Here is a 12,325-nt window from a genome sequence, read left to right as displayed (position 1 = left end):
TATTCATCTGTTTATACTAATTAGATAATGCATTAAACATAAATTATTTACATAGACCCGCCCCTTGCCGGAAGTTCATCTTTGGTATTCCAGAGTGTTCATCAGGGGTCTCTAATGTCCCCGTTGTCTTCACAGCCTGGTGCCCCCCCCTCTCGCCCCAGTGTCGGCTTCTTAACCTGATTTCTTGAACAAGCATACTGTCATTTTGTGCTGCTACTCAGTGCGAGTCTTGTAGCTCTTTCTTCATTTAGTGGAATATTCCACTTTCCCAGCTTGCAAGCCAAGGACACCCCGCTTTGCCTCAAGTCCAGTCTCTGCAGAGCTGTTGTTTCTTTGTTAGGTTTCTGTTACATTAGGCCTAGTCTTGCTACGTTAGGCCTAGTCTTGTCACATGATGGCTAGAGGTTCCTAAAAGATTTTTTGTCTTTGTACACAGCTTGGAATAGTTAACTGATCATACAAACTCAGTAGTATTTATACAATGTATAACTATGGTGTTTAATCCTAACACTCGGCTTTTCACAGCAATTGGTTTACAACCTTGTAGGAACTGTAGGAACAGCTGGAGCTTGTCAGGAGAAGGAGCTGAAGGAACTGGAGCTTCAGTCAGCCAGCACTGCAGTGAGCAGGAGCTGGAGTGAGAGGGGCTGTGTGCTGCCTCGAGTGTGCATCGGCCAGAGCAAAATCACCTGCGGCTGCAATGAGCAGGAGCTGCAACGAGCTGGGGTGTCTGTTCGTGGCAGCCCCCGAGGACCGGGCTGTGCTCCCGGCACAGCTGCGGAGCGGCCGGTGCAGGCAGGGCTGTCCCCAGCAGGAGCTCTGGGCAGCACGGAGGTGAGTTCATTCTGCCCGTGGGCAGCCGGCCTCTCGCTCGGGGTTAAATCCACGCCTGCTCTGCTGCGTGCAGCCGTACTCGCGGGGATGCCCGTGGCTCCTCATCAGAACAACAAAGTGTGCGTGGGCATCCCGAGGTTGTGCTCTGGGTCTGAGACCGTGTGTGTTTTTGCTGCTGGAAGATGGAACAAAGCACGTGCCTGTTAAGTGTAAGGAAAGTTGGAAGCTGGGGGGACCCTAAGCAGGCTGGTGGCCGGTTTAGAAGGTCTTGAATCATAGAATCATTTCGGTTGGAAGAGACCCTGAGGATCATCGAGTCCAGCCATAACCTAACGTAACTCTAGCACTAAACCATGTCCCTAAGGAACTTGTCTAAACACCTTTTACGCTCCTCCAGGGACGGTGACTCCAGCACTGCCCTGGGCAGCCTGTTCCAACGCCCGACAGCCCTTTGGGGAAGAAATTGGTCCCCAGATCCAACCTCAACCTCCCCTGGCGCAACTCGAGGCCGTTTCCTCTGCTCCTGGCGCTTGTTCCTGGGGAGCGGAGCCCGACCCCCCCCCCCCCCCCCCCGCCCCGGCTCCAAGCTCCTTTCAGGCAGGTCAGAGATCAGAAGGTCTCCCCTCAGCTCCTGTTCTCCAGCTGAACCCCCAGCTCCCTCAGCCGCTCCCATCGCACTTGTGCTCCAGCCCCTTCCCCAGCTCCGTTCCCTTCTCTCAACTCGCTCCAGCACCTCAAGGCCTTTCTTGGCGTGAGGGGCCCCAAACTGCCCCCAGGATTGGAGGTTTGACCTCCCCAGTGCCCAGCACAGCGGCACAATCACTTCTCTAGTCCTGCTGGCCACACTATTCTTGATACAAGCCAGGATGCTGGTGGCCTCTTGGCCGCCTGGGCACACGCTGGCTCATGTTCAGCCGCTGGCACCAACACCCCCAGGGCCTTTTCTGCGAGGCGCTTTCCAGCCGCTCTTCCCCAGCCTGCAGCGTTCGCGGGGTTGTTGTGGCCCAAGTGCAGGACCCGGCAACTCGGCCTGGTTGAACCTCAGACAATTGGCCTCAAAGCCCCCTGTGTATAGAAAGGATTTAAAAAGTCAATCGCGCTTGATATATTTCTGAAGAAATAAAGATATAAAAGCACTTCCAACAGCTGCCTCTCTCCCGCTTCTCCATTTCCCCCTTTTCCCACCGCAATTTGGGGCCGGCTCCCCTAAGTAGGGAGTTTACCCTGTGGGGCCGCAGGCACGGAGCGGGAGGCGTCGCCACGGCACAAAAACGTCCCGGACACCCTGAATCTGGGTCCGCAACGGCGGGAGGGCGGGAAGGGGTGGGGGAATAAAATTAAAAAGAACAATTTTGGGGAAAACAGGCACCCAAGCATTCCCGCCGGCTGCTCACTGCTGCCGCCTGCTGGCGAAATCGCAGCACTGCGCCAGCAGAGCTGCGCGTGCGCATTGGGCTCCGCGACCGCGCGCCGCGCCGCACTAAGGGCGGGACGTAGAAATCAGGAGAGCAGCGGTCGAACGGGCCGCCGGGAAAGAGAAATAGGAAAGAAAAAGAAAAATACGGAGAAAAATAAAACTAGAGCTAGAAACAGGAGAAATAGCAATAGAAGAGGTTGGGCAGAAATAGAACAGAAGCAAAAGCCGCGCCGAGTACGCAAATCGGCTCGGGGTGTGGGCGGAGAGGTGAGTGGGCGGAGAGGTGAGTGGGCGGGGCGAATGCAAATCTGGATGCGGATCGTGCCAATCAGATCGCGGACAGGAAACAAGGGGCGGGGCGCGCGGGGACGAGGGCCGGCGTGACGAGGGGCGGGGAGAATGCAAATTAGAGGCGGGCATACACCAATCGCGTACCCGAGAGGCCGAAGGGGCCGCTGGGAGGCTCGTCGCGGGGCGTCTCCGGGCGCGGCGAGAGTCGGTGCCCGCGGACCCCGGTGGAACCGTGGGCGAGAGTGAGGGGAGTAGAGCGGGAAAGGCGCTCGGGCGTGGGTGCGGCGCGGCGCGGCGGGAGTGACCGCGAGGTCGGAGGGTCTGGAAGAGGATGGGGCGGTGCGGCGGAGGGGGTGGGGCATCGCTTCTCGGCCTTTTGGCTAAGATCAAGTGTAGTATCTGTTCTTATCAGTTTAATATCTGATACGTCCTCGATGAGAGGACTTTATATTAAACGGATTTTTGGGCCTGGGAGTTGGATCCGGAGCTTGCTCCCTCCGCTCCACGCATCGTCCCGGTATTGCAGTGCCTCCGGGAACGGTGCACCCCACCCCGGTGGGGATCCTTTCGTGGTTGAAGACAGAGCGAAGGGGCGCCGGGTGCGGGGCTCGCGGGCGTTGTGCGTGGAGTGGAGCGTGTGGTGTGTCTGGCGTTCTTTGGCCCGTCGGAGGGGCATTGTCGGGGCTGATCCGGTGCGGGTTTCCTGGCGTAGGCCGGGTCTCCAGAGCGGGTTCTCCGCTGCGGGCTGTCCCGGTGACTCGTCTGCTGTGGGTGGTCTCGGGCGGACCCTCCAGCGCGGATCACCCCCGCCCGCGGCCGCCCGTGCACCTTGTTATTTCCACATCACCCTCGCGTGTCCGTGTCCGTCTCCCGTCCCCCTCTGCGTCTCCTTCCCTCCCCAAGCGGTTTCTCTCCGAATGTGCCCCGCGCGCGTTCTTTCCCCCGTGACACTCCCCCGTCCTTTGCCCTCCGCTCTCGGGTCCTCGCTCCCTCCTCTCTCCCCTCCAGCCCCCATATTCTGCACCGCCCCCCCATAGCCGCTCTGCCTGCGGACCCCTGTGGCGCCGCCTGCACCCCTCAAACCGCCCGTTGTCTCCCCCCGCAATTCTCTGCACCCCAGTCCCGCCGCTGTTGTTCTCATCGGGAATTTGGGCTTTGCAATTGTTTTCATTTCCGTCCCTCCTCGGTGTTTGTTTCTATGTTGTTCCGTTTTCCCTGCTGCCGTTCGGCCAAAGGGCGGAACTGCAGCTCCGGCTCCGCGATGTGCGGTGGGTCCCCGCGCTCCAGGCTGCTGCGGGCGCGGCCGAGCCCCGAGCCGAGCGACCCCTGGGGTGGAGCGGCCTCGGGACAGCGCTGCCCCGGGCGCGGGGGGTTTGGGGCCGAGCCCGTGTCCGGCCGGGGCGAGCAGGGGCGGCCTCGTCCCATCCCCGGCAATGAAGAAGCGCTGCCCCGCCTGTGCTGGTGCTGCCCGCAGGACGGGGCCGGGCGCTCCGCAGCTCCCAGCGCTCCCCAAACTGCGTGTGGGGCCCGGGGGTGCGGGGCTGGGGGCGGGGCTGAGCTCCCCCCAGCCCTCAGCATCGCACGCGGGGGTGCAAGGGGCCAGAAAGCAGCTGCTGGGGGCCAGAAACGGAGACGGAGATTTCTGTTCCTGGGGCTTGCAAACAGTCTTAGGCAGTGGATTTTGGGGCTCAGAAACAGATGGAGTTGTGCGGCCTCAGGCTCAGGAATAGAGGTCAAATCTTGCGTTTTTGGGACTGGAGAACAGGCTCAGCAGCTGGGGTTGGGCTCAGAAATGGGCACTAGGGGAGCTGGTTTGGGCCAAAAGCCAAAGCCGGTTTGGCTGGTTTTGTAGGGGGTGGGAGGGCAGTGGGCGCTGCAGGGGAGAGCAGGGACTGGGCAGGGGCATGGACCTCCCAGAGGTGGGGGTCCGGTGGTGTCCGACGCCAGAGTTCAGGAGGCCGACGTGCTGATACTGAAAAGCTGGCAAAAAGATCCCTTAACACTGCTTTGAAAGTGTTAAGAGGCAGCGCTTTTATTGCAGGGTGCTGGACACTCAGAGGATCGTTCCTCTGATCGAGTGTGCGCATGATTTGCACTTCTTGGCATTTATTACCTATACCTGTTGCGTATTCATCTGTTTATACTAATTAGATAATGCATTAAACATAAATTATTTACATAGACCCGCCCCTTGCCGGAAGTTCATCTTTGGTATTCCAGAGTGTTCATCAGGGGTCTCTAATGTCCCCGTTGTCTTCACAGCCTGGTGCCCCCCCCTCTCGCCCCAGTGTCGGCTTCTTAACCTGATTTCTTGAACAAGCATACTGTCATTTTGTGCTGCTACTCAGTGCGAGTCTTGTAGCTCTTTCTTCATTTAGTGGAATATTCCACTTTCCCAGCTTGCAAGCCAAGGACACCCCGCTTTGCCTCAAGTCCAGTCTCTGCAGAGCTGTTGTTTCTTTGTTAGGTTTCTGTTACATTAGGCCTAGTCTTGCTACGTTAGGCCTAGTCTTGTCACATGATGGCTAGAGGTTCCTAAAAGATTTTTTGTCTTTGTACACAGCTTGGAATAGTTAACTGATCATACAAACTCAGTAGTATTTATACAATGTATAACTATGGTGTTTAATCCTAACACTCGGCTTTTCACAGCAATTGGTTTACAACCTTGTAGGAACTGTAGGAACAGCTGGAGCTTGTCAGGAGAAGGAGCTGAAGGAACTGGAGCTTCAGTCAGCCAGCACTGCAGTGAGCAGGAGCTGGAGTGAGAGGGGCTGTGTGCTGCCTCGAGTGTGCATCGGCCAGAGCAAAATCACCTGCGGCTGCAATGAGCAGGAGCTGCAACGAGCTGGGGTGTCTGTTCGTGGCAGCCCCCGAGGACCGGGCTGTGCTCCCGGCACAGCTGCGGAGCGGCCGGTGCAGGCAGGGCTGTCCCCAGCAGGAGCTCTGGGCAGCACGGAGGTGAGTTCATTCTGCCCGTGGGCAGCCGGCCTCTCGCTCGGGGTTAAATCCACGCCTGCTCTGCTGCGTGCAGCCGTACTCGCGGGGATGCCCGTGGCTCCTCATCAGAACAACAAAGTGTGCGTGGGCATCCCGAGGTTGTGCTCTGGGTCTGAGACCGTGTGTGTTTTTGCTGCTGGAAGATGGAACAAAGCACGTGCCTGTTAAGTGTAAGGAAAGTTGGAAGCTGGGGGGACCCTAAGCAGGCTGGTGGCCGGTTTAGAAGATCTTGAATCATAGAATCATTTCGGTTGGAAGAGACCCTGAGGATCATCGAGTCCAGCCATAACCTAACGTAACTCTAGCACTAAACCATGTCCCTAAGGAACTTGTCTAAACACCTTTTACGCTCCTCCAGGGACGGTGACTCCAGCACTGCCCTGGGCAGCCTGTTCCAACGCCCGACAGCCCTTTGGGGAAGAAATTGGTCCCCAGATCCAACCTCAACCTCCCCTGGCGCAACTCGAGGCCGTTTCCTCTGCTCCTGGCGCTTGTTCCTGGGGAGCGGAGCCCGACCCCCCCCCCCCCCCCCCCGCCCCGGCTCCAAGCTCCTTTCAGGCAGGTCAGAGATCAGAAGGTCTCCCCTCAGCTCCTGTTCTCCAGCTGAACCCCCAGCTCCCTCAGCCGCTCCCATCGCACTTGTGCTCCAGCCCCTTCCCCAGCTCCGTTCCCTTCTCTCAACTCGCTCCAGCACCTCAAGGCCTTTCTTGGCGTGAGGGGCCCCAAACTGCCCCCAGGATTGGAGGTTTGACCTCCCCAGGGTCCCTGGCACCCCCTCCCCATCACTCCAGGGTCTCTAGTTTCCCACATCACCCCAGGGGTTCCTGTTACCCCCAGACCCCCCAGCTCTGCCCCCACCGTCACTCACTGGGGCAGGGGAGAGGCCAGCAGGGCAATGGGCTGCAGGGGCTCGGCTCCTGGGTGGGGAGGGCTCAGCTGCGGGAACCCCCCCCACACACCCTGGGGGCCCCCGAGGACCTTTCCGGGGGACACAGGCATCCAGGGACCCCCAAGTAACATCCGCGCCCCCACGAAGGGACCCAGGCGTCCGGGGCGCCCCAACTCCTCCCCATGGGGCTGTGCCCCCCGGGACCCTCCCTCCCCGTACCCGGCCGGTGCTCCGGGGTGGGCGGCTCCTCGCGGCGAACCTGCGGCCCGGCCAGGGAGGCGGGGTCACCCCAAGACACGCCTGCGGGGGTGGGGGACCCCAGCAGCCTCCCCAGGGACAGGACACCCCCCAAAAGGGGCCCGGGGGTGCCTGAGCGCACTCTCCTGGGACGACGCCACCCCCAGGGGTCAGCGCGGCCCCAGAGCGGACGGGACCTGCCCCGAGGGTGCCCCAGGGATGGGGCCCAGGGGACACCCCGAGACCCCCTCCCAAGGACGGCCCCCCCGGAGGGGTTTGGGGCACTCCGAGACCCCCCATCCCGGGGACGGGGACACTCCAGAAAGGGCAGCGTCACCCCGAGTGCCCCCGGGGGGGACACCCTGGCAAGGGAACGTCGCGGGGCAGGGGGTGTCACCTCGGGCAGGCTGGACATGCCGGGGTCCGCGTTCTCCTTCTGCGCCATCCTGGGGGCGGGGAGGGGACACAGCGTCACCACGGGACCCCAACCCCCCGGGACCCCCAGCCCCTACAGACACGGCGCGTCACCACGGGACACCGCAGCGCCCGGTCCCCGCCCGCCGCGCCCTGCGCCCCGCGCCCCCTCCCGCCGCCTCCAAACCCGCCCCTCGGCTGGCGCCCGCCGCGCGCCGCCCGCCCATTGGTCCCCGCCGCGGACGGCCCCGCCCCCGCCGCGCTTACGCCGTTTGTCATTGGCCGGCTACGCCGCCCGCCGGGCGGGACGGGCGGGAGCTCAGCGCTGATTGGCTGCCGGGCGCAGTCAGCGGTTCGAGCGCGTGCGGGGAGCAGGCGGTCGGCAGCGGAAGCTCGTGGCCCCGGGCGCGTTTGCGGGAGACACCGTGGCTTCCGGGGGTGCAGACGGGCCGCAGCGAGGGTGAGGCTGCTGAGCAAAGAGCAGCTGTGCGGTTAGAGAGTGTTTAAAGGGGAACAGCGGGGCTGGCAGCTCGGGTTGGGCAGAGGGAAACTGGGGCAGCGCAGGGAATGGCGTGAATTGAGACAGGCTGCAGAGGTTAAATAAACCGCAGCTTCGGGGGAAGTGATGAGTCTCTCGCACAGCTCACAGATGCACCTGGCATTAAGTAAAAATTCCCTTCAAGCATTTAATTTTTTTTTTTTTTGGTCATTACTACTTTAAGCGAAGCACCTGATTTCATTTTAATCCCTGTCTGGGTAGGGACACTTTCTGCAGGAGCGTTGGTGTGAGTGTACCAGAGGCCTGGGTTCCTCCCTGCCCGAAGACTCGGGCTTGTCAGCGCCCCAGCGCTGGGCAGGACACGGTGCAGTACAGATGTTGAAGAACAATAGCATCGAGTGTGTACTTTTTTTAAAAAAATCTTGCCATTTAATGATGAATCCTATTCTAGTTGTTGCCTTGTCATGATTTCTAGAGACTCTGGCTGTTTTTCTCTTCCCCCTTTACTGGTAAAGTTGTGCTTTGGTTACTAATAGGTTACAATTAGGTGTTGATTCTGGAGACTGTTGAACATGCCTGAGGAAAGCTGTAAATAAAGTGAAATTGGTGATTTATAGAGTACAGTGATATTGACTGCATCTCTAGTTTTCAGTATTTTGTTCTGAGTGGCATTTGGGGAACGTATAACAGGAAAGCCCAATTGCAAGAATTTAAAACTGACTACAGGGTTGTGAGGTTTTTTTAACAAATTTAATTGGACTGTGGAAATAATTGTATAGATGCTACAAAGGTAAAAAATATAACAAGATTTGCAGAAACTGTTGTCAGCCATAATAGGAAAAAATGCGGAAGTAGCTTTTACTTTGGTTTAAAGGAGGTATTCCAGAGCTAGAAATGGAGATGAAGCTTTGTGTGGGAGGGAGATCAGCTCGGCATTAGGGAAGCTCCTTTTCCCTGGGTTTCCTGCAGCAGAGACTCAGGCATGGCTTCCAGAAATTCTTCTAAAATAAACAATTTATTTGCAAGGCACAGTGTAGAGCAGCTCAAGCTGCTGCCTCCCGAAGAGGGAACCCCAGCAGAAACAGTCTTGGACAGTTCTGCCCCCACAGTCCCGTCAGTCCAAGTTCTGATCTTCGGTTGGTGTTTTGCACCTGCAGCTCTCGGTGAGCCCCGGTCAGACGCGGTTCTGTGCCCTCGCGCGTGTGACGGACGCGGCTCCGCTCCCGGGGACGTGCTGGTCCCCGCGGCGCAGAGCCGGGCACCGCTCTGCGCTGTGGCATCCGCGCTGGGGATCAGCAGCGCCTCAGACTCTTACCAAAGAGACTCCTTTTCCCACTGTAATCTCATGGGGGGATAAGGGGGAAAGATGATAAAAATGTCAAAAGTAGCTAGATAGTTCAACATGTTTCAAAAAAACCCGAACATACTAAAGCCAACTGCCAAGCCAAACGTATTCCTTTACATGTGAGTTTTTCAGGCAGTTCCAGTAAACTAGAGAGTCTTTTAAAAAAATATAATAAAGGCAGCAAGCATGGGGACCACCAGCCAGTAACAGGAATGAGGCAAATATTTATTAGTTAAATCATCTAATCTCAAATTCTGATAATGTTCCCCTAACTTTCCAACACGAGTGGAGTACGACCCTCCCACATCCCGTCCATCAGCTGCAGCACGCTCGGCCAGGTGTGCTTGTTTGTTTGGCTGGTTTCTTGTTTTATTTATTTTCTTTTATATATACTTGTTTTAAACAGGACTCAAAATGAATGGGGCAAAAGAGAAGAAGGGAAAACTGGAAAAAGTAGGCCAGGCCTGATAGAGACACTTAGAAAATAAATATTTAGGAATGGCAATGGCACTTGCCACAATAATTATCCACATTTCTTACAGGTCTATTCTAATTATATACTAATAATTTATCTGTTTCCTTCAATAGTTTCATGAAGGAATATGTTTGGAAAATATTTTATTCTGAAAAAAAAATTATATATTTCAGTAGTATTTTCCTGCCCGCAAAGAAAAGCTACTCTTACAGTTCATCTTACGATTGTCTGGCTGAAAGACACGATTTAAATACAAGTTTCCAACAAAGCTGCAACAAGCCAGAATAAGTAACGGAGTGTTAGGGAATAGGCTGCCTTAGCTTATCAAGTTACTGAGTATACGGCTTCATACAGAACCTGGTTAGAAGCTGCTTATCTAGCATTCGCTCAGCATGAGTGAGTTTGCCTAACACAGCTGTGAGCTGTGAATCCTGGAACTTTCTGCTTTGTTAAGGAAAAAAGGCCTCAGAGTCTTCAGATGAGGGGAGCTGCTGAGAGAAGGAACAGAACAGGTCTGACGGGACGAGACACAGAGGGATGTTTTGGCTATTGCAAATAACTTTTTTTTCTCCAGGTGCAGGTGCAAAATAGGAACTTGCAGGTCAGGACTGACTGATGGCCCTGTCTGACGAAAATGAGGAGATTCACCTGAGAACAGGGAGAGCCCGGATTCTAATTGTGCAGTTGGCCGCGAGGGACGCGCAGGGGCTGGGGCTGTGGGGTAGACCTGTCCAAGATGTTTCTGCAGAGGGTCCCTCTGCAGGAGACACCCAGCTCAAGGTGCTCTACGCAGTGCCTTGCAAATCTATTATTTAAGAATAATTTCTGGAATTTATGCCTGAGTGTCTGCAATGCAAAGCCCTAACTTGTGTGCTTTGTCTCCATCCCCAGACTCATTGAATTCAAGTCTAATTAAAACAAAACCAACAACAAACCAAACAGATATACAAAAAAAATCCACCATAAGACTCAGAGGTGCTCCAGCTGCTGTGATTTACCTCTTTATCAGGTCTGTATGTTGTGTTTGGTAAATTCTTGCCTGCTTCCTGAGATGGCATTTAGGCTTGCAGGTCTCTCTGTGAGCCTGTTTAACCAGAAGGCCCGAAGTAAAAGTTGTGAAAGAAAACTAACAGCTAATATAGATAAATGTCTGGTGTGAATTGTTCTACTTCTCCTTCAGCCGCTTTTCTCCTCTGGGTCTCAGCTAAGACCAGCTGATTCACTGGGTAATGTAAATTGCACTAATTAAAGAAAGAGCCAGTTGACGAAGCTCTGATTTTAGTTATCTGCTGAGCACTTAAAGATGTTAAATGCAGTGGAGTTACAGCCCCTAGAATTGCTCATAGTGTTCTTGCTGTTAGGAATGCTGTAGTTGAACTTGTCTGTGCTCAAGCCAAGGGTGATGTGTTCGGTGGGTAAGGTTAAAGCGGGCGCTTCGTGGAGGCGTTAACACCCTGAGAGATGCTGCTGAGAAACCCGTAATCACAGCTTGTCCGGGCAGGTAAGGAGCAGCAACAACACGGTGTGTCAAAATCCGCGTGCTCCGCGGGGTCCATCAGTTCGGGGTCTGCGGGCAGCGCTGTCCGAAATGGGAATTTTGGAAAGCTCTGCTGTTGATTTGTGGAGAGTCAAGCCTTACGAAAGCACGAGAAGTTCCTTGAAGCATCCGCATGTCTGTGACTGTCACGTTTCTTGTTAGGATGGGCTTTCTCCTGAATTGGGAAATGGTGGGTTGAGTTCTATCATTTTTTGTTTAGTCTCTACAGAACAAGTGACTTGGTAATGGAATTGGTAAATAAACCCATGAAGAGACTGGGAAGGAAAGGTCGAACAGCATTTTTTTCCTCATGTTGACTTTTGACTTGTATACAAAATGAAGACAGTTACTTCACACTGTATTTTGGTTCACGTTATGTGATCATGCAGTTGAGGAGGAGAAATCAGTGAAACAGGAGTGAGTGTGCTTGTAGAGGTAACCTCAAAAAAGTGTCACCTGCCAAAAAACCCACAAACCTTTTTTTATTATGAGGCAAAAAGTGGCAATAAAACAGTTTTCTGGAATATGAATTTCAAAGAAAAGTGGTCTGTAGAAGTGAGCTAGGAACAGTGGGAAATGCTGCACGCCTGGACCGTGTCAGAAGGATTTTAAATGTCAGTCTGTCCTTTCTCTGTCTCCCTTTACAGTAAAACTTGTTATTCCTTAAATAAAGGATTTTCTCTTATTCCTCAGGATGTGCTATTGAATGATGTTAAGGTGGGAGAAAATCTGTCATGTAGTCCATGCTGTTTTCCGATATTAAAAGCGATACTTCAGGGCAGACTAAAAACAACATCTACTTATTTAGCAAAGGCAACTTCGCCCCCTTTTAATCTTCATAGTGTACAGGAGTGCACAATGAATACTTGAAATCCAAACATTTTCTGTGGTTTTTTTATGTTCATGGCCTGTATGTGTCAATTTTTAAATGTTCCATTTCTGTAAGTTCATTCCCTTGGCAGAAAATCTGGTAAGTAATGGATGGGAATGCACTGTACTCTTTTGCCTTCTTTAACGGTGGCATTAGGGTGTTTATGTAACTGACAAGACTTGTATAAACACTTAATTGCAGGGAGTTTTTTGCCTCTAGTGTCACAGGGTCACTGTAGTCTTAATATTTTATCAGCTTGCAAATAAACATGTAGTGTGACCTTCACAGGGGTTTACTGTGTTGTGGCTAACACGGATCAGCTTTGACCAAACCAATTTTGATAAGAAGAGAAACCTTTTATGACTGTTTATGTAATTGTAAATATTTTAAAAAAATAAGTTGTTTGGCAATACAAAAACTATGTTTTAACCTTAAAAAATAGGTTTTCTGGTAACCTTTTGGCTACTTAATATTTCCATTTGTTTCATGGATGAGAATGTAAGAAAGATCTGCTGA

General features: G+C 54.1%; 1 protein-coding gene and 1 non-coding gene across 4 annotated transcripts in view; both read left to right on the top strand.

Annotated features, from left to right (window-relative positions):
• The first annotated feature begins 2,206 nt into the window (after positions 1-2,206).
• Positions 2,207-12,325, top strand: part of LOC136000409 (maestro heat-like repeat-containing protein family member 2B) — a 29,809-nt gene continuing 19,690 nt past the window's right edge. For 2 of the 3 annotated variants that reach the window (XM_065654234.1, XM_065654225.1), the window contains exon 1: positions 2,208-2,518. The gene's annotated coding sequence lies outside the window, so the exon portion shown is untranslated. Of the gene's footprint in view, positions 2,519-12,325 lie in introns of all 3 variants that reach the window. The other variant, XM_065654215.1, reaches the window with a different exon arrangement.
• Positions 2,903-3,093, top strand: LOC135984633 (U2 spliceosomal RNA). The gene has a single exon (XR_010605678.1). It is a non-coding gene; the product is annotated as a U2 spliceosomal RNA (small nuclear RNA).

This window comes from Caloenas nicobarica, chromosome 1 (assembly GCF_036013445.1).
Source record: "Caloenas nicobarica isolate bCalNic1 chromosome 1, bCalNic1.hap1, whole genome shotgun sequence".
NCBI lineage: Eukaryota > Metazoa > Chordata > Aves > Columbiformes > Columbidae > Caloenas > Caloenas nicobarica.
This window is presented reverse-complemented; position numbering and strand designations above follow the sequence as displayed.